Source organism: Aegilops tauschii, chromosome 1 (assembly GCF_002575655.3).
Source record: "Aegilops tauschii subsp. strangulata cultivar AL8/78 chromosome 1, Aet v6.0, whole genome shotgun sequence".
NCBI classification, from domain to species: Eukaryota; Viridiplantae; Streptophyta; class Magnoliopsida; order Poales; family Poaceae; genus Aegilops; species Aegilops tauschii.
In genome coordinates this window covers 179,895,570-179,922,367 of record NC_053035.3, presented here as the reverse complement: position 1 = coordinate 179,922,367, position 26,798 = coordinate 179,895,570, and positions in this window count along the sequence as shown.

Here is a 26,798-nt window from a genome sequence, read left to right as displayed (position 1 = left end):
TGCGATGTGATTTTCTTTGTCCGCACAACATCTACGCTCTGTCTACACAGCATCAACATATATACTTAAAAAGACAGCATTGCATAACCAAATTAAGCATACAATTACACAAGTGACTACACACATAACATTTCCACACACCAAAGTAAGCAATTACATGCATACTAAAGTAGGAGAAATGAGGATCTAATCATCTACTTGTTGTTGCGACGACGCTTGCCATTGCTCTGCTTCCGGCTGGATCCCTGGCTGTTTTGGGGAAGGAGGCACTTCCTCATGTCAACGATCCACCTGTACATGTTGTAGCTCATGTACGCCTCCTTGGCCGCGTACACGACGTGAGCTTTGTCGAGTTTCTCCATCCAGGCTGAGTGCCAGGCACGCTTGTCCTTGTTGCACGAATCTTCATGTCTCTGTAGTAGGGGTTGATGATGGCCTCGGCGAGGTGAACCAGTGAGTCCTTCTCATGCTCCTTGCTGCCCCAGATCTTGTATTGGCCCTGGATGTCGACAAGATTCTGGCAGGCGATGCCCAAATTCTCGAGCGCCTTTACATCGTTGGTGATGTCCACCGTAGCGAACATGTAGTGGGGCTATTGACAAACCCCGCGAAACACTCGCAAGGCCTTGTGGCCAGGCAGTAGTGGTAGACGAGGACGTGGTGGCGCATGGACATCTGGGCGACGGCGACCTTGGGACGAGACCCGGCACAAGCGCGGGTGTACTCGAGGTCGAACCCGACCACCTTGTACTTCTCTGCGGCAAGCAACAGCTCCATTATGTGGATGGAGTGCTCCACCCAGACCGGGTTGTTGGTGTACACCACTGAGAGGTCCATGAACCTTCTGTGGGTGTCCACCATGACACACATGGTGAACTGCTGCTCGTCGTCGGCAGCCGCTCGGAGCGCCATTGGAGCCGCGTAGGATACATCTAAGAATTTCTCGTGGTGGGTGTGCTTCTTGCAATGGTGGGGCACGATCGAAAGGTTGAAGAGACACAAGGGTTAAATGGCCACTGTAGTAAATGGGGGCCGGCCGGCCTGTAATCGGCACGTCTTGTCACGCGTTCATAGCGGAGGATTCCGATGCACGCTTGACAACACCGCACCGCACGCGTGGGCTCGAAGAGGTGCCAAATGTATCGTCGGTGAGCCTGTTCCCGTGCTACCGCGCTGTTTACCACGCAAGCTTCCCGCCCGGCTAGTTTGGCCACGCATCGGCTAGAAGCGGGACAAATCGTGGGCGTTTATTGGCAAAAAGCTTTGGAAAAACGAAGTGTGTGGAATGACTTCGATCATAAGTTTACCCGTGGGTGATGAGGTCAAAGTTACACAGAAGGGTGATGATGGACACTAGAGTGCGGTAATTAATTCTGCGTTTTATAGTGCACACGGTGGAAGAAACCAACTGTGTGCAATAATATCGAAGATCGTAGTCAAGTTAGCTATACAGATCGTGTGCTGTGAGATCGACAAGGTAAACTGATTCGAGAATGGTTAATAAAATCTATGACCATTGCATATTAAGGTCAAAATAGTGCTAGCAATATACGAGTCTCATACGATGCCATTTCAACGATTGTACCACAATAGCTCGAAATGTTACAAGGTTCAAATTCCAGAGTTATATGGCTCAAATTCAAAGATGATAAGGTTCAAACTGATATTAGAAATGAAATTCAGCTCATCAGCTGCAAACGCTCGCGCTGATCCGCTGAACATGGATATCAGAGAGGTTCAAACTAATATCACCGCTTCTAAGTCTGGTTTCGAAACCTCACAATTTTTGCAAAGGGGCCAGCCATTGAGAAGTCATGTATGGGGTTGACACGATGACTTCCGATTATCTGTCATCTGAAGTTCCAAAATGAAATTCAGCATTTTTGGATCCTACTCCATTCTGCCGCAGGCGCCGGCGCTGATCAACAAACCATTCATTTTTGCGAAATAAATGTAGGGCAAACCTCATTTCCTTTAGCACACTTGCTCTGAGAACAAAGAACCTGGCGAATATAATCTCCGGTAAGGTCCCTCGGTAGGAGTTCAAAGTAATTTCTGAGAGATGCAGATCTAGGCATTCGACGTGATTGTTATATTGTATCACATTATCCACCACTGGGCCTAATCTTATCTGCAAAAGAAGAAAACGTGTTAGTGCCTACATGCAGTTTTGAACATTCCTACTGGCCTATTTGGTTTGCAGGATTTGTAAAATGCACTAACATGCCAGCTTCGATCTGACATGATTAACATGGGCATTTGATTACATTCTAGAAAAATGTAGCCTTCTTCATAAGAGGTTGGTGTGGATGAAAAGTTCCCTAAGAAAACTTGTACACATGAACCCAAAGGAGAAATGCTCATTGATTGTAACCATATGGATCAAGCAACCAATTTTTTTGGGGGGGGGGGCATGTATGTACTAAAATCCTCCAAAAGAACCTTCAGAAATCGTAGTACATTGTCATTGTAAACTTGGAAAAAGGTGTCACAAATTGAACTCCCTTATGGTTAACATTTAACATGAAAGGAACATCACCTCGATATATAGCTTCTCCAGGCACGGAAAGAATCTCAGGAAACTGACAAGTTGCTCCAGGTTGGGGCCGATAGATTCTAGTGCCAAGACCTTCACTGTGCGCAGTTTCGGGGTCAAGCTTGTCGGAATCATTTTCTGAATGACAGACGAACAAACATCTTCAAAAATAGAAATAATATTAATTTGTAGAAGGAGAGGTAGAAGGCGGCTGTTGTACCTGAACGGGTGTGGATCCGGTAACAAGTTCGGAGTATTTGTGAGACGAGTAGCCCACCACTGTCAATTTCGGCGCAGAAATGACATTGATTCTTGTTGGACCTTCTTTATCAACTACAAGTAATCTCTCAAGTGCAGGTGTCTCCTCAATGAGCATACCATGGTACACATCTTGTGATGTCTTCCTGCCGCACCAACAACACACATAAATAGTCCGGAGAGTCATGGAGGTGATGTGGAAGGTACTCAACCCATTGATCGCCTAAAGACGAAGGTACTCGAGTGCAGTACAGCCACGGAGCAGGCGCTCCATGTCACCGTTTGAGAGGCAGACGGCAACGAGCTCAAGGTGCTTCAGTCGTGGTAGAATAAGAGTGGGCGCGTCATTAAGGGGGGGATGGCAGTTCCTGAACTTGGCGATGTGCAGCGTGGGCGCGAGGCGGAGTGCGGACGTTGGCAGCAACCACATATGTCCATCATCAAAAGTGACGTCCTCGAGCTGATCTAGGGTGGGGGGTCGGAACCAGTCGTCAAAATTGGCTCGGTCCTTGCCATTGGAACGGAACTTGCCCATTCTAAGGCCTATGGTTGGGCCAAGGTGATTGCCGAGGATCTTGGAGAACGCATCCAAGCTTTTGCGATAGCCATGGCAGAGCTCGTGGGTGTCGATGAGGTCGAGAGGGATGGAGTTCCATAGGAGGCGCCACCACCGGAAAAGGACGGTTGTCCGCGCCCCATATTTGATTGGGAGGAGGGAGATGATGACTCTCAACATATCATCAGGGAGGCTGCAGATGAAGTCTAGGCCTGCTGGAGTCCCTTTTGGTTCTAGCTCGCCCCGCCTCCGCTTGTTGGCAGCCCCGTTCTCCACCTCTAGAGTCTCCTTGTCAGCGGTGCTTTCTGATAGAAATGGGAGTACAGGGAATATGTCGGCGTCCTGGGAACGGGGGTACCCAGACTTGCCTGCCTGCGGCCCAGGGCATGGCTCATCCAGCGCCCTGGTACGGCCCATCTTCATCAACAACTACTCAAGACCCTCGCGAGGGGCCAAGCCTCGCTCGGCGGACAATGCAAGACCTCCTCAGGGGCGGCCTCCCTAGGCTGGCTCCCGTGGAGCAGAGATATCTATGCAAGGGGCACCTCGCGAGGTTCGCATGACGTGAGCCATGACGACCAAGGCCAGGCGGGCGCCAGCGGGCGCAGAGTACTCGTTGCCTCTTGGGTGCTAAAGGGGGCAAGCGCAGGCGAGGAGTCCCGAGGCATCAGGCAAAGGTTTCCATATTGGTGCAATGAGACCAAGACCAGCAGGACGGCATGACAGAGGTCACCGCGGAGCCCACGACGGCGTCACCACCAGAGCCTTTGGTAGGCAAAGACCACCTTTTGCCAGGATAACTTCTACTAGTTGGCCCCCTTCAAATTGGCCGTTGTGGGATCCCTTCCCACCTAATATTTGGGAAGAGGACCCGGGCCTCTATAAATAGGACTAGCCACTACCGTAGGGGGCATCAGATCGGGGACTGGATCTATTCCACTAAGGCCACCATACAAGCTCACCGAGCTCAAGAACACCTCTCCTTAGGAGGCTGTTCATCCCTTGTACTGTTCATCATCAGCCTACAAGGCAATCCACCACACCACACTGGAGTAGGGTATTACACCACAACGGTGACCCGAACCAGTATAAACACTCGTGTCTCTTGTTCTTTGGGTTCGTCGAGTTAGGCCTCGAGATCCTTGCGAGAGCGAGCTAGAGAGAGAGAGATCTTCGTGCGCACCCCGGTGTTCAAACCTCAAGGGTTTGCCGGAACCCAGAATCCGACATTTGGCGCGCCAGGTAGGGGTGCGCTGAAGTCTTTCTTCTGTCGATCCATGCTCCGCTGCTCCACCAGATCCATGGCTGACGCTCGCTGAGCCCATGTTGAGCGCCGTGCTGCCCTTACCGCTCGCGTCGCTCAGACGGCGCCCGTCGGCGGACCTCCCCGCCGTTCTCCATTGCCCGCTGCCAACGCCGCCACCGGACCGGTAGGGAATGAGCAGCAAGCTTCATCGCTGCACCCTTTCGTGCGGCGGGACGGACGCACCGCCACCCTGTCGCTGTCTGAGGCCGGCTCGTCGTCCCACGCTCATCGCGCGCCCACGAACGCGCAGGATACGTTGTTCATGGCGCGTGAGCTCCTGTGTTACGGTCCAGTCGATGACCTCTACGACGACTGGCTCGACCGCATCGCCGAGCTCGTCAGCGCCGCTGGGGGCTCTCCTGCACCGTCCCTTTCGCTACCTCGACCACCTTCGGCAGCGGGCGACATCGCCCATAGAGCGCCTCCACCACCTCCGCATCAAGACGCTGCCCTCGCAGCAAGACGCGCGGCCCCGCGGCGTGACCCACCAGGGCGGGAGCCCGTGCATGAAGAAGGAAGCTGCCAAGAAGTCCCTCGGCCGCAACAAAATGCTCCTGCGCTCCCGGCACCACAGCATCAAGACCGCGCGCCGCCTGCCGCGGCCGGGTGTGGATATCAAGACCAGGCTCCGCCTCCGCGACGGGCTCCGATGACCACAGCAGGTTGCCGTGCCTTCACTCCCGAGCTGTGCAGCGTCGTCTAGCCCGGCAAGTTCAAGCCGGACCTGCCTCCGCGCTACGACGGCACCCCCGACCCCGCTGAGTTCCTGCAGCTCTATGAGCTAAGCATCGAGGCGGCCAACGGCGATGAGAAGGTTATGGCGAATTGGTTCCCTATGGCCCTCAAAGATGGCGCGTGCTCGTGACTCCTGAACCTGCCCGCTGGATCGATCTCCTCCTGGGGCGAGATGCGCGAACGTTTCGTTGCCAACTTCCAGGGCACTCGCGACCGCCCGCCGGCCGCGGGTGACTTGTGGCGCATCAAGTAGCAGCCAGGGGAAACTCTGCAGAAGTACAACCAGTGCTTCAACAGCGTTTTCCTCAAGATCCCAACGTGACGGACGAAGCAATCATCTCCGCGTTCTCCGACGGCATCCGCGACATCAAGATGAAGGAAGAGCTCGCCATCCACGAGGAGCTATGCACGGCTCTGGAGATGTTCAACATGGTGACCAAGTGCGCAAGAGCTGAGGAAGGGTGCCTTTCCCTCCTTGAGCTCCCAGCTGCCGACCAGGAGGACAAGAAGGCCAAGGTCAAGGATGTGAAGCACAAGGGGGATGCCGTGCTCGCTGCAGAGCCAGAGATGAAGCGCGGCCGCGACCACCCCGAGTCGTCCAAGGCCAACCGCCCGTTCGGCGCCTTCCACAACGTTCACAGCCACAACACCAGCAACTGTCAGGAGCTCAGGACCATCCATGGTGCGCGCTTCGGTCGACACCCTGAGCGCAATGACCGATGCTATGGCCGAGGAGGAGGACGAAGTGGGGTACGCTGGGACGACCGCGGCCCCCGCCAGGAGTGGCGTGACCGGCCTCGCGAGGACCGTTGGCAGGACCCGCCATGCGAGGGCGCCTGGAGAGACCAGCCTCGTGAGGACCGCCCTCAGGGCAACGGCGGGCTCCCTCTGCTGCCGCCACCGCTAAGGAGGAACGACGACCATCATCAGGACGAGGGGGCTGGGGGCTACCAAGAGCCTCGCGCCATCGCCTGCATCTTGGGTGGCACCCAAGCCCCAGCCTCTCAGCGTATCTTCAAGCAGTTTGCTCGTGAGGTGAACGCGGCCCTCCCCAGGCTCGAGGCCACGCACCCGCTCAGGTGTCCAAGTGCGCCATCACCTTCAGCTCATCAGACCAGCTCAAGTGCGCAGCAACAGCCGGCGCCCTCCCGATGATATGCTCGCCCGTCATCAGCAACGTCCAAGTCACCAAGACCCTCATCGACGGCGACGCAGGGCTCAATGTCCTGTCCGTCGAGACTTTCGACAGCCTTCAAGTGCCATACGATCAGTTGCAGCCTACCAAGCCCTTCTCAGGAGTGACCAACGGCTCCACCACCCCGATAGGGCAGGTCCCCCTCCCTATCACCTTCGCTCAGCGTGACAACTACCGCACTGAGCTCATCGACTTCGACGTCGCCCGCATCCGCCTGCCGTACAATGCCATCCTTGGGTATCCAGCCTTGGCCAAGTTTATGGCAGTGACCCACCACGGTTACAACGTCCTCAAGATGCCAGGGAGCGGCGGCATCATCACGGTCCCATGCGAAGAAAGAGATGTAGTGTGCCCCCTCGAGCGCGCCTACCAGGCTGCGGCAGTCGAAAACCCCAACAACGAAGGCACCGTGTATCCTCTTGAGGCCATCCCCAAGAAGAAGAAGCAGTTGTGCCACCCAGGACCTCAAGAGAGCGACGTTTCCAGCGGCACCACCTCAGGATCTGCGCCCGCAGTCGGGGCGCTTCCCTCCCTCGCATAGGAAGGTGCGCCCGACACCCTCCTCAGGCTGGGCTCGGGGGCTCTCTTCTGGAGGGCCTCAGACCTAGCCGATGTCACGAGGGAGGCGCTCGGGCACCACATGGAGGCGTGCTTCGCCGCATGTTTCCCTCAAGAGGACACGAGGGGTGGAGCGCCTAGTGCTCGGGAGTGCATCACCAAGGCGATCCAGGAGCTTCAGGAAGCAAGGACCATACGCGGCGACCGCCGCCCACCACCCAGCGTAGCTCCCCATCCTGGCAAGGATGGCGGGCTGCGTGTCTATGTCGACATTCCAGGGCTCAACAGGGCCGCATCTCAAGGACGTTTCTGTCCTTCGCGCATTGGACGGTGCGAGGGTCCACCTCACAGCTACGTTCGCATGGAATTCGGCTTGCCGAACGCGGCTGTCACCTTCCAGCGCCACCAGCGGAGCATCCTGGTGGCTCAGGAGGCTAGACATCACACCGTCCCGGAGGAGATCGCGACGGTTCTCCAGGAGCCACCTGGGCCCACGGAGCCTCCTGAGGCTCAGGACCCTGGCGGCTCGTGAGGAGCAACTCTTCAACATGCATCTTCAGCTACTCCAACATCGCTCCAGCTACAGTATCAGGTGACTCTTTCCAGTTCATTTAGTTGGGGGCGCCCGTCGGGCAGCATTATCCCCAAGTCGCACGGGTTTGTCCCTGCGACATGTATCCTTTTGCATCTTTAGCTTACTCTGTTGGGAGCGCCCCTCGGGCTGCATCTTCCCCAGGCCGCCCGGGTCCGTCCCAGTGGCATGAATCGTTCTTGCATCTATCCGAGTTAACCTGCCTCTTGCTTGAGTAATTTCATGATTATGACCTGCTTATCTATTGCCCTTCGCGGTCACCCGCGTTGCTGGCCAACCTCCTGCTCATCCCGCAATGGGCACTACACATGCTGGCACGACGCTTGTGCTTGGGTCTGCCCCTGCAACGCTGACAAACCTGAGCGGTCGAGCTCTAGCTCGCGGCACGCCCCGCGCACGTCACCTCACGAGGCCCTCAGTGCCTTCATCTTGTTGCGGAACGACCAGCGGCAGACCAGCAGACACGGTCACAATTCGTGCCCCCTCCTCACACTAGCCTGTAGGAACCTCTGGAGGGTGGCACCGGGCGGCACCGCAGGCTCCTTCCTTTTTTCATGCAATTCGCTTGCGCGTTAAAGGGGGGCTCCTGAGCGTCGCGACTCAGGATCTCTTACTGGCTCTCCAGCCCTCACCCCCTGGCCTTGACCATGGCATCGCGACCTGGCATACCAGCGGCGGCTGAGCTCGCTCGAGGGCCGGGACCCGAGGATGTAGAGCACACAGAAGAGCGCAAAAAAGAGGGGGAAGCTTGCACGGGCCTGACCCGGCTACGCTATGGCCATTGACGCGCGAATCTGGCGCTGCACAAGGGATCGACTCAGGACCGCTAAGATAAGTCTCGCACTCGAATCAGCCTAGCGCTGCGACACAGAATTCCCATCTCTTGCAGCCTTGCTACGGCGACGCCACCTTCCTTTCCTACCTTCAGGTAGTTGCTTGCGCGCTATAGGGGACCTCTTGAGCATTGCGCCTCAGGAGCTCTTACTGGACCTCGGGCCGCTCACCTCCTGGCCTTAACCACGTCATCGCAACCTGGCATACCAGTGACGGCTGCAGCCTGCCTCGGGACCGGGACCTGTCGGCATAGAGTACCAAGCTACCACGAGGATGGAAAGGGGCGAGTGAGCCGAAGCAAGATGCGCAGTCGTAAATCTTCATAATAAGGATAATATTAATAAAAGGCACCACAGATCCTTTACACGCCCCCATGGGGTTCATCTCGATTCCTCGCACGGAACAAAAGGAGAAGGTTTCTAGGAGCCCTATCTACAAGCGTCACCGCCGACGCCGTCATCAACAGTGGGCCACGGCAGGCCGACGCCAACCCCATCCAGATCAATGGCGGCGACGGGCGGACGCCGCTGCTGCACACCGGGCACGGCGAGAGCTCGGGGGCATGTAGCTGTCGTTGCTCGTCTCCGGAGTCTCGTAGGGCTCGGGAGAGTCGCTGGACTCCCAAGCGTCGTCACTGCTGTCGGAGGAACTGTCGGCGAGGCCAGTGGCGGGCCCGGCTCCTGTCGCTGCGCCATCCCGATGGCCCCCTCCAGGGTAGCACTCCAGGAGGCGACCTTCGTCGTCGAAGACCTTGAACCAGGCGGCGGCCTTCGTCGTCGAAGACCTTGAAGAACATCGTGGAGGCACCGTCGTATTTGAAGTGGATGGCGAGGGCGCCCTCCGCGCGGCAAGCTCGGGCGACCTCGCCCAATCCGCGGGTCATGAAGATCTTGCCCTGGGAGACTACCTCAACCTCCGCCCCCGTTGCCGAGGCGTCACACTTGGCATGCTGCAGCCACAGGTTGAGCGCCCCCCTCGGTGGCATCTCTGCGGAGAAGAACTGCGGGAAGCGGATCCAAGAGCGCAGTGGCATCGCCACCCACACCACAAGTTCACGCGAGGAGCCCTCGGCATGGGTTCCCGGGGCGGCAACGCGCACCGCCGCTGCACGGCCACCGCGGCCACGACGCGATCGGCACCGATTGCTGCCTCTTCCTCCGGAGCCCTCTGCCTGGGCGTACAAAGGCAGCGGATAGCCGGGGGAGGCCGTTCATGCTAAGGTCTGTCACCTCCGGCCTCACGACGATGTCACGAGAGTGGCCAGCCTCTTCTTCAGCGGGAGTGGCCCCGGCTCTTCGCGGGGAGCTTTCCCCTTTTCAGCAGCAGAGAACCTCCGTATCGGCGCCATGAGTGTCGCGGCAAGGAGGAAGAAGAAGAAGCGGGCGAAATGGAGGAAGAGATGAGTGACGGGGGCTCTGCCCCTCTCCTCATTTATAGCCCAAGGGAGGCCAACCGCCGGCCTCCACGATCGCAGGTAATGATGGTTTTTCTGCATGTAACAGGGACTCGTCAAATCGGGCGGTTGCCGAGGCAGCGTGGGGAAGCGGAGACGCCCACGTCCTGTCAATCGCCACGCGCCAATCAAGGCCGCAGGCTATTGGGGCTTGCGGCGCTCCGCACTTGCCCCTTGGCTTCGCCTCGAAGCCAAGTCCGAGCGCGCCTTGGGCCCGGGGGCTACTGTCGACGTCCTGGGAACGGGGGTACCCAGACTTGCCTGCCTGCGGCCCAGGACGTGGTTCATCTAGCGGCCTGGTACGTCCCATCTTCATCAACAACTACTCAAGACCCTCGAGAGGGGCCAAGCCTTGCGAGGAAGACAATGCAAGACCTCCTCAGGGGCGGCCTCCGTAGGCTGGCTCCCGAGGAGCGGAGATATCTATGCAAGGGGCACCTCGCGAGGTTTGCATGACGTGAGCCATGACGACCAAGGCCAGGCGGGCGCCAGTGGGCGCAGAGTACTCATTGCCTCTTTGGTGCTAAAGAGGGCAAGCACAAGCGAGGAGTCCCGAGGCATCAGGCAAAGGTTTCCATATTGGTGCAATGAGACCAAGACCAGCAGGACCGAGGTCACCGTGGAGCCCATGACGACGTCACCACCAGAGCCTTTGGCAGACGAAGACCACCTTTTGTCAGGATAACTTGTACAAGTTGCCCCCCTTCAAATTGGCCGTTGTGGGATCCTGATAGAGGCGAGGGTGTCCCGATCTTTCGATGAGATGATAACTGATGAGGACATCAATACAATTATTACACCCACAGTCCCTGCTGCTATACATACTGGACCAATTACTAGAGCTCGCGCACGCCAATTAAATTACCAGGTACTTTCGTTTCTTGCTAATGATTCTAATGTTCATGAGAATATGATGCTGCCTAAATTGGATACATTTGTTTTGCTTACAAATGAAGGGCCTAGCTTTGAGAAGGATGAACATTGGAGCAAGAACAAGCATGGAGATGATGGCATGCGCATGGGGAACAAGAACGGAGTTACAAGTGATGATTTCAGGACGTTGAAGCCACCATAATGCGTGCATGAAGCCTTGGACGAAATATACAAGATGCTACTTCATAACTTTCGTCCAGAGGCTATTCTAGGTGCTGCGTCACCTTATTATTGGGCCAGGCCCATGTAATTTCGAAATACATAAGTATAGGCTGTTTTTAGAGTCCGTATGTGTGGGGAAACAAGAGATAGGGTTGGTTTCGGACCCCTTCCTCAAGGGCCACGAAATTCCCCCCCTCTTCCTCCATATATACAGCCCTTAGGGCGTCGTTTAGACTTTGGGGTTTTGTTAGATTAAAAGTTCGCCATAGCTGCAACTTCGCGTACTTCGTTTGTGTTCAGCGACCAGACAAAGGCGTCACAGAACCCCACCTTGATCAATAAAGCTTTCATCTTATATTCGCAATATCCAGATTGCAATCTCAGTTTCTTGCCTGTTCTTCGTTTGCTCGCAGGAAACAGACCCTCGTGGTCAGGTTGATCGTGCTCCGGCGTGGTCGATAACCTCTCGGAGTTGGTTTAGCGATTGCTAAGGCGCGACGTCCTCGCACGTTCGTAGTCGGATCGTCAAAGTCGACTTCCATCAAAGCGATATTCATCATCTCATCGAAAGACGGGACACCTTTGCCTCTATCAAGTGGTATCAGATTTCCAGGTTGCTCGGTGAGATTTTACAGTTTTTCGTAGTTTAGATCGAGTCTGTTCTTCATACCTACAGTCCACGAAAAAGCCACAAAAAAAAATTAGGGTTAGTTCATCATATCCGAACCAATCTGAGCCTTTGCATAATCTTTTTAGGGTTTTTGCTTTGTTGAATTTGCGGTTGCATCGTCGTGTCAAGTTGCTGGTCTTAGAGTCTAGTCTTTTAGAGTTTCGAGTTCTGGTCATAAGTTGTCACGCCGCCGCCGCACCATCATCATCGCCTTGCCATCTACCACCATTGCTTATCCGCCACCGCTTTGAATCCGTATCCATATACCACCACCGCTGCCATATACTACCGCCATATATCCACCACCAATCCGAGTTCTTTTCATAGTCGGTTTGTTTTAGAGATCCATATATTTTCCGTTTCGTGTTTCCTTGCCTGAGTAGGTCTCGGAAAAAAAAAAAAAAAAAAAGAGTCTGGAGACCCCCGGGCAGTTTTTAGGCCAAAATTTCGGCAACCAAAAATATTTTTTCCCTATCCTATTTTTAGGCCCCGGGTAGTGTTTTGAGACACTCGCCATCATAGTGATTTTTTGTCGCACTTTTTCGTCGTCGCTGCCCTGATTTCCGAAAAAAAAAATAGTCAAAAAATTTTGCGCCCATCCTGTCAGTTTGACCTGGGAAGAGTTTTGAGACACTCGCCATTATAGTGATTTTTTCGCAAAAAAAAAAAAAAAAAAAGAGGAGCGCAAAAAAAAAAAAGAGCGCAAAAAAAAAAAAAGAGCGAAAAAAAAATTCCTGAGTGTGCTTTTCCCTTGTTTACGTGCAGCGCCGTGATTTTGTTAGTGTTCTAGGCTCGCGTCTCTAGCACGGTCTAGCCTAGGACCAGCACAGTACCGTCGTTGAGCGTTTATTCAACTTTGCATCTCTGAATTGATTATTGCTTACCATTTTGCTACCATATTATAAGCCTTCCCAGCTCCACATAAGTCTACATCGTGCGTTTGACTCTCCCTGGTAATCGCTATATCCAAGCTTTGCGAGTTTTTGACTACAACGGTTGCCGATCACCACCTGCTGCTGGGTAAGAACTGGTAAGAATTTGAGATTCGCTTGAAGGTTTTGTGACACACCACCATCCCACCACTTCTAGTAGTCTGCAGGATCATATTCTTTTGTGTTTCTATTGCTGCTAACCATGGCAGGTTCACAAGCCGATGAGACTGATTGGGCGAACATGACGAACAAGGAGTTGCATGATAAATTTCAGCAAATGATGAGTGGCCAGGTGGGAGATGTGCTAAACAGATTTGAAGAGGCTATGGAGAAGATAGATGCCGTGGAGAAGTCGTTTGAGACAAAGCTGGATAACAAGTTTACTGAATTACTCAAGCGTCTTCCCCAACCACCACCGGCTGCACATGTCGCACCTCTACAACAACAACAACCACATCTCCAACGCCGCCTTCCAAATCAAGTGGGACGGGCACAGCGCGTTCCAATTGAGATTGGTCAAAATTCGGGTGCTGCTGTCCCTACTGTTGATGCTTCTTTGGCTCCTGCTCCTGCGGCGGCTGAGGAGGATGACGATTATGCGGGCGATTATGAGGATGAGGTTGATCAAAATCAGAACTACGTGCAGCCACCAGCACCACCACCAGCAGGTCGACCTCAGGTATATATTCGCAACGGTAGGCCGGCACCACCACCTCAGGTACGAGATCATGACCATCTCCCTAAACTGAAATTGAATATTCCACCATTTGAGGGTAGATATGTTCCTGATATATATCTTACTTGGGAGTTAGAAACTGAACAACGATTTACATGTTTACAATATCCTGAGGAGAGACGTGTTCCTGCTGCTGTTTGTGCTTTCACTAGCTTTGCATGTGTTTGGTGGTCTGAACGTTGTAGATTATATCCTGTTCCAGCTACTTGGGCTGCTTTGAAAACTGCTATGCGTACTCGTTGGGTTCCACCATATTATCAACGTGAATTACTTCAAAAATTGCAGCGTTTAAGACAAGGAAAAAATTCTGTAGAAGAATATTATCAGGAATTACAAACTGGCATGATTAGATGTGGTATTGTTGAGGAGAATGAAGCTATGCTTGCACGTTTTATGGGTGGATTAAATAAAGAGATTCAGACCATTCTAGAGTATAAGGATTATAATAATATCACTCGTTTATTCCATCTTGCTTGTAAAGCTGAACGTGAAGTGCAGGATCGACAGCCATTGGCGCGAACTAACTTTTCTGCAGGTCGACCTTCATCATGGACACCGCGTGCATCTTCTACTTCCACTTCACCATCACCTCCATCAGGTGCCACCTCCAGCCGTGATACAAGAAAGCAGGCACAACCACCACTCTCTGCCAAGAGCACACCTGCCGGGCCTGTGCAGAGCTCTTCTTCTTCCATGGCATCGACAGGGCACACAAGTGATATTATTTGTCGTCGTTGTAAGGGAAGAGGACATTTTGCGAGAGAATGCAAATCTCAGCGTGTCATGATTGCTACTGAGGATGGTGGGTATGAGTCCGCTAGTGACTATGATGAGGAGACTTTGGCTCTTATTACACGTGAAGAACATGGTGGAGATGATTCTGAAAATGAGACGCAATACATGGCTCCTGAAGACGCTGACAGGTATGAATGTTTAGTTGCTCAACGTGTTTTGAGTGTGCAGGTCACACAAGCAGAGCAAAATCAGAGGCATAATTTGTTCCATACAAAGGGAGTTGTGAAGGAACGTTCTGTTCGCGTCATCATAGATGGAGGGAGCTGTAACAACTTGGCTAGCATGGAGATGGTGGAGAAGCTATCTCTCACCACAAGACCACATCCACATCCTTACTACATCCAATGGTTCAACAACAGCGGCAAGGTTAAGGTAACACGTACTGTTCGTGTGCATTTTAGTATCTCTACATATGCTGATTATGTTGATTGTGATGTGGTACCCATGCAAGCATGTTCCTTATTACTAGGTAGACCATGGCAATTTGATAAAAATTCTGTACACCATGGTAGAAACAATCAGTATACTCTTGTTCATAAGGATAAAAATATTACTTTGCTTCCTATGACTCCTGATTCCATTTTGAAAGATGACATTAATAGAGCTAATAAAGCAAAACAGGAGAAAAATAAGAGTGAAAATCAGATTGTGGCAAAGGAATTTGAGCAACAAATGAAACCTAATAATAAACCATCTAGTGTTGTTTCTGAAATTAAATTGAAAAGTGCATGTTTACTTGCCACAAAATCTGATATTGATGAACTAGATTTCAGCAAATCTGTTTGCTATGCTTTTGTGTGCAAAGAGGCATTATTTTCATTCGAGGACGTGCCTTCCTCTTTGCCCCCTGTTGTCACTCACATTTTGCAGGAGTTCGCTGACGTCTTCCCACAAGACGTGCCACCGGGATTACCACCTATTCGAGGGATTGAGCATCAAATTGACTTAATTCCCGGTGCATCGCTACCCAACCGTGCACCATACCGTACCAATCCAGAGGAGACGAAGGAGATTATGCGTCAAGTACAGGAGCTGCTCGACAAAGGTTATATACGCGAATCTCTTAGTCCTTGTGCTGTTCCTATTATACTCGTGCCTAAAAAGGATGGTACGTCGCGTATGTGTGTTGATTGTAGAGGCATTAATAATATTACTATTCGTTATCGTCATCCTATTCCTAGGCTCGATGATATGCTTGATGAATTGAGTGGCTCTACAATATTCTCCAAAGTTGATTTGCGTAGTGGATACCATCAAATTCGTATGAAATTGGGAGATGAATGGAAAACTGCATTTAAAACTAAGTTTGGTTTATATGAGTGGTTAGTCATGCCTTTTGGGTTAACTAATGCACCTAGTACTTTCATGAGACTAATGAACGAAGTTTTACGTGCTTTCATTGGACGATTTGTGGTGGTCTATTTTGATGATATACTGATTTATAGCAAATCTTTGGAAGAACATTTGGAACATTTACGTGCTGTTTTTATTGCTCTACGTGATGCACGTTTGTTTGGTAACCTTGGGAAGTGCACCTTTTGCACCGACCGAGTATCTTTTCTTGGCTATGTTGTTACTCCACAGGGAATTGAAGTTGATAAAGCCAAGATTGAAGCTATTGAGAGTTGGCCGCAGCCCAAAACGGTCACACAAGTGCGGAGTTTTCTTGGACTCGCTGGTTTCTATAGGCGTTTTGTGAGAGATTTTAGCACCATTGCTGCACCTCTCAACGAGCTTACAAAGAAGGATGTGCCTTTTGTTTGGGGTACCGCACAGGAAGAAGCCTTCACGGTATTGAAAGATAAGTTGACACATGCTCCTTTACTCCAACTTCCTGATTTTAATAAGACTTTTGAGCTTGAATGTGATGCTAGTGGCATTGGATTAGGAGGTGTGTTATTACAAGATGGCAAACCTGTTGCATACTTTTCTGAAAAATTGAGTGGGCCTAGTCTGAATTATTCTACTTATGATAAAGAACTATATGCTCTTGTTCGGACTTTAGAAACATGGCAACATTATTTATGGCCCAAAGAATTTGTTATACATTCTGATCATGAATCTTTGAAACATATTAAAAGTCAAGCTAAACTGAATCGTAGACATGCTAAATGGGTTGAATTCATTGAAACTTTCCCTTATGTCATTAAACACAAGAAGGGTAAAGAAAATGTTATTGCTGATGCATTGTCTCGTCGCTATACTATGCTTTCACAACTTGACTTCAAAATATTTGGTTTGGAGACCATCAAAGATCAATATGTGCATGATGCTGATTTTATAGATGTATTGCAGAATTGTAAAGAAGGAAGAACCTGGAACAAGTTTGTCGTTAATGATGGATTTGTGTTCCGTGCTAACAAGCTATGCATTCCAGCTAGCTCTCTTCGTCTTTTGTTGTTGCAGGAGGCGCATGGAGGAGGATTAATGGGACACTTTGGCGTGAAGAAGACGGAGGACGTACTTGCTACACATTTCTTTTGGCCAAAGATGAGACGGGATGTTGAGCGTTTTGTTGCTCGCTGCACTACATGTCAAAAAGCTAAGTCACGACTCAATCCTCATGGTTTATATATGCCTTTGCCTGTACCTAGTGTTCCTTGGGAGGATATATCTATGGACTTTGTTTTAGGTTTACCTCGAACAAAGAAGGGGAGGGATAGCATATTTGTTGTCGTGGATAGATTCTCGAAAATGGCGCACTTTATACCATGTCATAAAAGCGATGATGCTGTTAATGTTGCTGATTTGTTCTTTCGTGAAATTATTCGCTTGCATGGTGTGCCAAATACTATTGTTTCAGATCGTGATACTAAATTTCTTAGCCACTTTTGGAGATGTTTATGGGCTAAGTTGGGGACTAAACTGCTTTTTAGTACTACTTGTCACCCCCAAACTGATGGACAAACTGAAGTGGTCAATAGAACATTGTCTACTATGCTTAGGGCTGTTTTGAAGAATAATAAGAAAATGTGGGAAGACTGCTTGCCTCATATTGAGTTTGCTTATAATCGTTCATTGCATTCTACTACTAAGATGTGCCCTTTTGAAATTGTGTATGGTTTCCTACCTCGTGCACCTATTGATTTGTTGCCTCTTCCATCTTCGGAGAAGGTTAATTTTGATGCTAAACAACGTGCTGAATTGATCTTAAAAATGCATGAGTTAACTAAGGAAAACATTGAGCGTATGAATGCTAAATATAAACTTGCTGGAGATAAGGGTAGAAAACATGTTGTGTTTGCACCTGGAGATCTTGTTTGGTTACATTTGCGTAAGGATAGATTTCCTGATTTGCGCAAATCAAAGCTAATGCCACGTGCTGATGGTCCTTTTAAGGTGTTAGAGAAAATAAATGATAATGCATATAAACTTGAGCTGCCTGCAGATTTTGGGGTTAGTCCCACTTTTAATATTGCAGATTTGAAGCCTTATTTGGGTGAGGAAGATGAGCTTCCGTCGAGGACGACTTCATTTCAAGAAGGGGAGGATGATGAGGACATCAATACAATTATTACACCCACAGTCCCTGCTGCTATACATACTGGACCAATTACTAGAGCTCGCGCACGCCAATTAAATTACCAGGTACTTTCGTTTCTTGCTAATGATTCTAATGTTCATGAGAATATGATGCTGCCTAAATTGGATACATTTGTTTTGCTTACAAATGAAGGGCCTAGCTTTGAGAAGGATGAACATTGGAGCAAGAACAAGCATGGAGATGATGGCATGCGCATGGGGAACAAGAACGGAGTTACAAGTGATGATTTCAGGACGTTGAAGCCACCATAATGCGTGCATGAAGCCTTGGACGAAATATACAAGATGCTACTTCATAACTTTCGTCCAGAGGCTATTCTAGGTGCTGCGTCACCTTATTATTGGGCCAGGCCCATGTAATTTCGAAATACATAAGTATAGGCTGTTTTTAGAGTCCGTATGTGTGGGGAAACAAGAGATAGGGTTGGTTTCGGACCCCTTCCTCAAGGGCCACGAAATTCCCCCCCTCTTCCTCCATATATACAGCCCTTAGGGCGTCGTTTAGACTTTGGGGTTTTGTTAGATTAAAAGTTCGCCATAGCTGCAACTTCGCGTACTTCGTTTGTGTTCAGCGACCAGACAAAGGCGTCACAGAACCCCACCTTGATCAATAAAGCTTTCATCTTATATTCGCAATATCCAGATTGCAATCTCAGTTTCTTGCCTGTTCTTCGTTTGCTCGCAGGAAACAGACCCTCGTGGTCAGGTTGATCGTGCTCCGGCGTGGTCGATAACCTCTCGGAGTTGGTTTAGCGATTGCTAAGGCGCGACGTCCTCGCACGTTCGTAGTCGGATCGTCAAAGTCGACTTCCATCAAAGCGATATTCATCATCTCATCGAAAGACGGGACACCTTTGCCTCTATCAATAACTATCGATTTGGTCGAGACGACTTTGACGATCCGACTACAAACGTGCACGACGTTGCGCCTTATCAATCGCTAAACCAATCTCCTAAGGTTACTGACGATGCCGGAAGCACGATCAGCCTGACCACGAAGGTCTATTCCTGCAAGCAATCGAAGAACGAGCAAGAATATGATAATGCAATCTGAATATTGCGAATATATATGAAGTATTGATAGTGGTGGGGATCCGTAAGTGGTCTTGGTCTGGTCGTTGGACACAAACGAAGTACACGAAGTTGCAATGGCTAACTTTTAACTAAACAAATCCCAAGGAAAAAGCTACTAGATGGATCTACTTATATAGGAACAAGGGGTGGCGGCCAAGGAGGTGGGAGGACGTCCCAAGGCAGCCTAAAACCAACTCTAGGTCGTACAAGGCACATGGGCCCAAGTGGAGGTGATGCAACACCTTTGGACTTGTAGTTTGACTCGGATTCTGGTGCAACGTCAGATTGTTTCGACCATAACTCAATGCTCCGGACGAATTTAAAGGTGAATCCAATTGTGTTGGAAAGAGCACGAAATCTAGTTTCCAACAAAAAAAGAATCACCCAATTCGGAGTCTGTATGAAAAAGTTGTTGGCGTTTTGAGTCAGGTATGTCTGTGCAGTCCGAATCTGAATCCAGAACGTGAGAGACTTGGACTCTATCTTCTCTTGGCCCAAAAGTGACGTGAGAGGACTTTTTGAACAGAACCTGAACTTCTCCTTTTGCCTTATCTTCATATGTGGATTGTACAAATGTCCCATACACCTGACAAATATGCATGTATGCAATATTTTTGGTCGTATCCAAGGTAGTCATGTCCTCATCATCCTCCCCTTCTTGAAAACAAAGCCGTCCTCGGCGTTGCTTAATCTGAAATGTGGCTAACAAAAGAGACAAGGTGTACATGTTGTATATGTATATGTCATCCATTTTTACTTCCCGTGGATTTTGCACATATGACACATGTATACATGAGTAACTTTCATAGTTAATAAAATATAAAGCCAAAATATTATCACAAGAAGTAGAAGGCATGAAAGTATTGCAACTCAGTTTGCACATATAAGTGAAGCTCTTATTCATATGAAAAGATTGACAATATTCATCATTAAACCATCCCAACATTGATGAACCATCACCAAGATTAGAGGTCATATCAAAATGATTAAACATTGGCACAATTATTTTCAAACATATTTGATCCAAATCTGATTTATTCCCTGATTCACTTGATTCTTTTGCATCGATAGTTAATTCAATGGGCTCACTCAAAATTGTTTGATCACATGGCAAAGTCAAATCATCAACATAGTCCTCTAAGGTAGCTGGTGTGATCAAAGTAGTGGGTAGCTCACCGCATGGTGCACTTAAATTGACAAGACATTCATCATACTCATGTGGAAGTGGAAGATTAGTACCTTTGTCATTACCTCTTATGATCAACTCAGATGAGGTAGGCACTCTCGGTGATGATGTGTCACATGGTGGAGGTGATGTAGTCCTCACAACAACGGATGTGGTTGTCATAGTATGCTTAGTAGTTGAAGGGACAACCGTATCAACTCTTGGAATGTGCATCTCGCGCTTGTTCTCCTTGTGCGCAACATGTCGTTTTATTTCCTGTTCAGCTTTGCAAGCAAGATGAAACAAATGGTCCATAGGATAACACTCTTCATGTATTAGTATCTCCTGAATGTCACGATTTAATCCTCCCCAAAATCTATCCATAAAATCTTCTTCACTTTCTTCTAAAGAGGAATGTAGCAAGGTAGTTTGTAAAGTATCATAATATTTCGTTACGGTGTCACTACCTTGTTTTAAATGTTGCAACTTTGTAATCATGTCACGAGTATAATAAGCGGGAACGAATGTATGTCGCATGGCAAGTTTCAAATCATCCCAAGTAGTAGGTATATCATTAGGGTGTAACCGACAATATTCACTCCACCAAACTACAGCATAACCAGTGAAAGAACCAACCGCAACCTTAACTTTTTTACGTACATCAAAATTATTGGAAGCAAATATATTATTTAGGTCAAACTCCCATTCAATATATAAAGCAGGTCTAAAACGGCCATTAAATGGTGGTATAGAAACATTAACCTGATCATGTGCATTTGGATGTTTGTGCACCTCTCGTGACGGTTGTGGTATTTGCATAGGTGATGGCACATCTCCCACGATCGACAAACCCCATGAATTGACTCTAGATCCTGTCATGATTAGTAGAAACAAGAAACAAAATTCAAGAATAATGTTCCTATGAACTACTAGGATGTGGTGGTAAAGCGCTCACAGTAAAGCAAATATCAATATCTTACAAGTTCTTACCAAGCAGCAGGTGGTGACAGGCAACCAGCGGTGTCAAATAACTCCAAAGATTGAGTAAAGCGATTGCCAGGGGAACGTACGTATACACGGTGTAGAAATATGTGGAGCTGGGTTGGCTATATATGGTAGCAAAATATTAGCAATAATCAATTCAGAGATGCAATGTTGAATAAACGCTCAACGACGGTACTGTGCTGGTCCTAGGCTAGACCGGACTAGAGACGCGAGCCTAGAACACTAATGAGGTCACGGCGTAGCACAACTAGCATCAATGAAGGATACTAAGTAGCTCTGGACAGCAAGATATAAGTGAAGATCACAACGGCAGTAAAGATAATGATGAAAAACAACTGCCAAGCAGGATATACAACAACTCTCTCCAACTTTCCTCTTGAAAAGTTTGTGCCAATTTTCTGATAATTTTTTTCAAAGAATGCTACTAACTCAAGCTTTCCAATGCAAAAAGAATCACTCAATTCCGAGTTGATATGAGGAGTGAAAGAATTCTGAAATTGGCTTGAAAAACTGGAATAAGCTGTGTCCGCGAACTTCGGAGGGCAAAAAGACCTATTTAGAAGACGATTTTGAGGTGTCAAATATTGAACTAGTCTCTGCAACTATTTAGATGCGGCTCGTCGCTAGCTTTCATTTGAGTACTCGCGGAGTCAAAACGGACTTCGTATGAGGAAGGTATGCCTGTTTTACTAAACAGTGCACAAAACAGATTCCAATCCGAATTCAACTACGAGATTGAGTCTAGATAGATCCGAATTTTGTTTTTTTTCTTCTCTCTCTTTTTTTTTCTCACACTTTTTTTCTTTCTCTTTTTTTTCTGACTTCTTTTTCTTTTTTTTTCTCTATCTTTTTTTTTCTCTCCCTCTTTCCAAGACAAACTAGATAAGATGCAGATTGGATCAAGCGAAGATGTGAACGACCTCAACTATGATTGTGACAATGAACTATGGGTAGCACGTGGTGGAATTTGATGGATGGTGTGGTGGACAGCAGAAGGGATAACGATGCAGCGGCGACGTGACTAATGTGAACAGAACTCGAAACTCTAAACGAACTAGACCCTAAGACCAGCAACTCGACACGACGATGCAACCGATAATTCAATAATGCAAACAATGAATAGAAAATTGCAAAGGCTCAGACTGGCTTGGACAAAAGGATGAATAGATCTAACTTTTTTGTGGCTTTTTCTTGGACAATAGGTAAGAAAATAAATCTAATCTAGGGGAAACTGGAAATTCTCACCGAGCAACCTGAAAACTGATACCACTTGATAGAGGCGAGGGTGTCCCGATCTTTCGATGAGATGATAACTATCGATTTGGTCGAGACGACTTTGACGATCCGACTACAAATGTGCACAGCGTTGCGCCTTATCAATCGCTAAACCAATCTCCTAAGGTTACTGACGATGCCGGAAGCACGATCAGCCTGACCACGAAGGTCTATTCCTGCAAGCAATCGAAGAACGAGCAAGAATATGATAATGCAATCTGAATATTGCGAATATATATGAAGTATTGATAGTGGTGGGGATCCGTAAGTGGTCTTGGTCTGGTCGTTGGACACAAACGAAGTACACGAAGTTGCAATGGCTAACTTTTAACTAAACAAATCCCAAGGAAAAAGCTACTAGATGGATCTACTTATATAGGAACAAGGGGTGGCGGCCAAGGAGGTGGGAGGACGTCCCAAGGCAGCCTAAAACCAACCCTAGGTCGTACAAGGCACATGGGCCCAAGTGGAGGTGATGCAACACCTTTGGACTTGTAGTTTGACTCGGATTCTGGTGCAACGTCAGATTGTTTCGACCATAACTCAATGCTCCAGACGAATTTAAAGGTGAATCCAATTGTGTTGGAAAGAGCACGAAATCTAGTTTCCAACAAAAAAAGAATCACCCAATTCGGAGTCCGTATGAAAAAGTTGTTGGCGTTTTGAGTCAGGTATGTCTGTGCAGTCCGAATCTGAATCCAGAACGTGAGAGACTTGGACTCTATCTTCTCTTGGCCCAAAAGTGACGTGAGAGGACTTTTTGAACAGAACCTGAACTTCTCCTTTTGCCTTATCTTCATATGTGGATTGTACAAATGTCCCATACACCTGACAAATATGCATGTATGCAATATTTTTGGTTGTATCCAAGGTAGTCATGTCCTCATCAGATCCCTTCCCGCCTAATATTTGGGAAGAGGACCCGAGCCTCTATAAATAGGACTAGCCACCACCATAGGGGGCATCGGATCGGGGACTGGATCCATTCCACTAAGGCCACCATACAAGCTCACCGAGATCAAGAACACCCCGCCTCAGAAGGCTGTTCATCCCTTGTACTGTTCATCATCAGCCTACAAGGCAATCCACCACACCACACTGGAGTAGGGTATTACACCACAACGGTGGCCCGAACTAGTATAAACCCTCGTGTCTCTTGTTCTTTGGGTTCGTCGAGTTAGGCCTTGAGATCCTTGTGAGAGCGAGCTAGAGAGAGAGAGATCTTCGTGCACACTGTAGTGTTCGAACCTCAAGGGTTTGCCGGAGCCCAGAATCCGATAGAATATTTAGTTAAAACAGGGCAATAGAAAAGTGTATTGGTAACTAGAAGTTATGAGGTAGGAATATAGTAAGAAAAGGGATTAACATTTGGTTGCTTAAATACTACACAATTCATTTGACATTGCTGGGTAAGTCAACATGCAGATAGTTGAAAAGAAAAATTACTTCGAGCAAAGTTTCGATGGATGATTTTGTCGGGGAAGTTAGCATATATCTCATGACCAGGCCCTTTTATGTGCAGTGCAATTTTAGTGCCAGCTTCCAGTACATAAAACTTTGCAATATCTTTCCAAAAGCCAGTGCCAAAATAGGAGTCACCACGTTCATCAAGTCTTATAGTAGCAATGATTGTAAATCCATGGTTTGTGTGAAGTATGACATTCGTGGAGCCTTGATCTATGTAAAGGTAAAAATTGTGCACTACACAATCTGTTGCATAGCAAGGGATGTTCTGCAGAAAATGGTAGGATTGTTAAAGAAAATATGGTAACATGCAAATATGGGCCCAAATTGGAAGAACTGTACAACAGTTGAAATCGAAGGACAAAAATCTATAATTAAACAGATAGGGTAAACATGATGTCATGGAAATATGAGAGTAATCGAAACAACAATACATCATTAATTTGCCTAATATAGAAAGAAGAGGGGGAAAATCCCATTTGACGTATCTGGTGCATGTGGCACCTTTTATCCAAATGTAGCAATATTTAGAATATGTTCAGGAAAGTAAGCCATGCCAACCGATTTAGGGTAAGATTGAACATACCGCGCGCATCCTCAAGTTATCTGGTACGGTGAGATGGAATCTCTGGCGGAGGTGGCAAAGTCCTGAAGTGTCGGCGCACTGTACATTCTATGAATGAAAGAAAACCCTCAAATCAGCTTGAATAAAAATGAATTCACAGCGATTTGCGCCGGATGATTAAAGGAGGCAGATGAACTGGCATAAGAGATGAGATAATATCTCGTTAAATTAGTTACCTTGTCGTCCATAAGAACCTTCAGTACGGCAGATTCCCCAACCGAGCGGAGCTGGGTCGACCGCGAGCATCGTCGAGAAAGTCGATGGCGATAGGCGGCGGCAAGCGGAAGTGCCGAAATGCGGTGGGCTTTGCCGGCAGCCGGGCGGCGAGCTAAGTGTTTACCACGGCGATAGGCGGTGCCATGGCATAGACGCGGAGCAGCTTGTGCAGATGTGAATGTGGAACGTACTAGAGGGGCCCAGGGGGTGGCGGGCGGGGTGAGGGTTTTTGTGACGTGGGGATGGTGAGGGTTTTCTGTCCCATAAAGAATTTTGGGGGAGACGGTTTGCTAGAGAGAACCGTGTGTGATTTATGCAACAGGCAAAATGAAAGTCAATGCACATGGTTCCAATTTTGGGAACCGTGTGTGATTGACGTACTACCTCCGTCCTGGTTTATTGGTCCCCCTTTGTAATTTTTACCAAAATTTGGCAAAATATTTAACATACTCAGACATAGATAATAAGCGTACATGTACATAAGCATAGTTCAACCATAAGTACATAGTTCAACCATCATTAAGCATACTCAAGCGTACATAGTTCGATCCATCCCACATCTCATCTCACATGCGGCCGGCACGATCCTGAAGCTTCTCTAGGTACTCGGTGTACGCACCACGCGCCACCCTATGAGAATACTTCTGCTTGAAGGAGCCAACGACCCGTCCTCTTGCATGTGCCAGAACACTTAGATATGCGTCATGAAGCTTCTGGTTGCAAAATGGGCATCCATAGCTGCCGTTCGAGGTCCTAATACGTCTGTTATGCATTCCCACATAAAGCTCCCTCGGGATTTGCCTCTTGTACCTCCTATGGACATCTTCATCCTCGTTGTCCACATCGTCAGACAGCACCTATACAAATAGTAAAACAAATTTGGCATCAAATCAATGATTACTTGCTGTGAAGTAGGATTAGGAATTTATGGCTATTTATTTATACATATCCAGAGATTATGGTTCGATTTTTAAGCACACTCGTCTATGTACAGACCAATCTTGAAGAAAATAATAGCACAAACATATGTAGGTCATTCAAAATCAATTGTCAAGCCCTGGCTAGGAATTATTAGCACGAACACTAACCCTAGTCGGATTACTAGCAGAAATCATTTGCACAGATAACTAATCACTTATCACCTGTACCATTCAAACAATCAATACACTACACGGATCTAACTAAACTTACTCAGATTTCATGGATTAGGAGAACATAACCATAGAATTTCTATTCCAAAAAGGGGGGAGGCAGGAGTAACCATAGAAACCCTATGATCTATGATGAGGACATCAATACCATTGTTACACCCACAGCCCCTGCTGCTATACATACTGGACCAATTACTGGAGCTCGCGCACGCCAATTAAATTACCAGGTACTTTTGTTTCTTGGTAATGATTCTAATGTTCATGAGAATATGATGCTGCCCAGATTGGATACATTTGTTTTGCTTACAAATGAAGGGCCTAGCTTTGAGAAGGATGAACATTGGAGCAAGAACAAGCATGGAGATGATGGCATGCGCATGGGGGACAAGAACGGAGTTACAAGTGATGATTTCAGGACACTGAAGCCACCATAATGCGTGCATGAAGCCTTGGACGAAATATGCAAGATGCTACTTCATAACTTTCGTCCAGAGGCTATTCTAGGTGCTGCGTCACCTTATTATTGGGCCAGGCCCATGTAATTTCGAAATACTTGAGTATAGGCTATTTTTAGAGTCCGTATGTGTGGGGAAACAAGAGATAGGGTTGGTTTCGGACCCCTTCCCCAAGGGCCACGAAATTCCCCCCTCTTCCTCCATATATACAGCCCTTAGGGCGTCGTTTAGACTTTGGGTTTTATTTAGATTAAAAGTTCGCCATAGCTGCAACTTCGCGTACTTCGTTTGTGTTCAACGACCAGACAAATGCGTCACAGAACCCCACCTTGATCAATAAAGCTTTCATCTTATATTCGCAATATCCAGATTGCAATCTCAGTTTCTTGCTTGTTCTTCGTTTGCTCGCAGGAAACAGACCCTCGTGGCCAGGTTGATCGTGCTCCGGCGTGGTCAATAACCTCTCGGAGTTGGTTTAGCGATTGGTAAGGCGCGACGTCATCGCACGTTCGTAGTCGGATCTTCAAAGTCGACTTCCACCAAAGCGATATCCATCATCTCATCGAAAGACGGG